Consider the following 2,330-nt stretch of genomic DNA (forward strand, 5'->3'; position numbering starts at 1 on the left):
CTTATACAGGAATTTATGTTTGGTGAGCTGTCCTCACCAAAGGCTGCAAGTTTATGTCTGGCAGAAGGGGCAAGAGGCAAGAGTCCCAGTTGCCCTGGAGATGGTAACCTTTTTCTGACAGAAAGGAATGTCTATTTTGGTAAGGGCTTTATCAGACCTCTGAGTACATATTGATGTGCTTTTTGTCCCTCCCCCCTCTGATGTCTTTGAGAAAGGCTTGACTGATTTTATGCTTCTAGGCAGGGCAACCTTTGGGAAAGGCCATGGAAACTAATTCATCAGGATTGAAAGTCCATTTTTTTTTTTTTTTTTTTTTTTAGTCAAAATGAAATTCAGAAGGAATTGCTGACAATCCTTGGCATTAGATGACATCATCTGACTGGGATAGAAGCCGAAGGCTCCAGAAGGAGGGCCTCTGTGACTGAATGCAGGCAATAGCTAGCTAGAACCAGTTCAATTGGCTGGCTGGAAATAGATGAGTCAGGAGCAGGGACTGAAGTTATAGGTATTGGGAGTGGACTGTGGTGGCCAATGAGGTTGCCAAGGCAGAATTGTCAGGAAGAATGGGACTCTTTTTTCCTTTTTATTGATTTTTTTGTTGTTGTTGTTTTTGAGTTGCAGGGAGTGGTGTGGTTTCATTTTTAACTCTGTAATCTCAGAAAAGGCCTTTTTCCTCCAGTCAGGGACTGTGGGTTTTGACTAATTAGTTCCCATCTCTGATTTCCTATGTGTGTACTCTGTACCCTTGAATGATAGTGCAACAGACAAAGGGTGGGTACCCCTGAGGGAGAGAGAAACTGTGCAGATGCCCTCCTGGCTGCACCCCTCGTGGGGATTTAGGTGCAACTTAGATGAGAATGCAAGGCGTCTGTTACACTGTATGTCGATAGCCATGGAATCGCAGGTGAGGACCCAGCCAGCCCCCGAGACCAGTACTTCCCAGTATTGGTGCACAGACAGAGCAGCCTATTGTTTACACTGCCCATGCCACTCACACATTCATTCAGCAGGCACCCAGGGGTTAAACATTCCAACTGTCTTCCCTTGAGGGTGGTCCTAACTAGCAAGAGTTGATCAGATTTTCCTTCTGCTGGAGCTGAGCAAGACTGACAGACAGATGAACTGCAGTGTCCCTGGGGGTCTTACTGGAATCAGGAAGGCAGTCAGATAGAGAGACAGACAGACTCTGTCCTCCTCCCTTTGGGATTCAATGTGAGCTGCTCAAGTGGGGAGCCAAGATACCTCCTCCACACCTTTGAAGGGACTTGAGAAATCTTGAGGCTGTACCTTCACCTTGGGACCTGGAGAAGTCCTTGCTTTGTGAGGGCCACAAAGAGTGACCAAAGAGGTCAACATTGTCAGATGACCAAAGAGGTCACATGGCCTGGCCAATGCACCAGGTGCAATGGCAAGCAGAAACACCAAAACAACATTCAGGATTTGGAGGGAGATTTATTTATGTTGATAGGCACTGATTGGGATCATTCTCAAAGTATCAGGCCCTGATCTCTGGTGGTCTATGGCTTATACTAAAGGGGAAAACTGTACAAGAGAAATTGTTCTTTTGAAACTGCCTAGCTCTGTAACTGCTTCATGGCTTCATGGCTTTGTAATTACTTTCTCCTGTAATCATGACAGCATAACCAAACATGCAGGATGCCTGATTGTACCATTATACCAAACTTCATGAACTGATGATCATTAATCTGCCCTTGAAACTGATGATCTCACTCTGCTAGATTATCAGAAGAACTGTCAGGCTGGTCTCCCTCACCTTTGTACCTCCTGCTTGTGCATCATATGAAAGCCTAGACCACCAGAGATCCGGGCCTGATAATCTGGGAATGATCTTGATCAGTACTAATCAATGTAAATAAATCTGCCTCCAAATCCTGGGTATTGTTTTGGTGTTTCTGCTTGCCATTGCACTATGAGATAAGCAAGCAGGAAGTACAGAGACAGAATGGCTTGTCAGTTGGGGATTGGTTCTTACAACATGCATCATAGTGACCAGCTATGCATCACAGCAACCAGCTGTTTCTACAAAACAAAAGTAGCAGGAACTATAACCAGAACTATTACCTGGGCAACTAACAAACTGAAGTATACTGGATGGGGGTGGTGCATCTTCTGCTACAGGGATAGTTGTTCTGTCAACTGGAGGGTTGGGACATTAGTCAGGGACCTTACTTCCTTCAAAGTGGCATTAATGGGATTTTTTTATTTCTGTCTGTGTCTATATGCTTTCTCCTCTGTCTTTCTTCTTTTCCTGCTTCAACTCATTGTTTTCTGCATAGAGACAGAGGGAGGGTAGTTGAGAGAGGGAGACA

This window comes from Chinchilla lanigera, unplaced genomic scaffold (genome assembly GCF_000276665.1).
Source record: "Chinchilla lanigera isolate Chin_1 unplaced genomic scaffold, ChiLan1.0 scaffold00053, whole genome shotgun sequence".
Taxonomy (NCBI): Eukaryota; Metazoa; Chordata; class Mammalia; order Rodentia; family Chinchillidae; genus Chinchilla; species Chinchilla lanigera.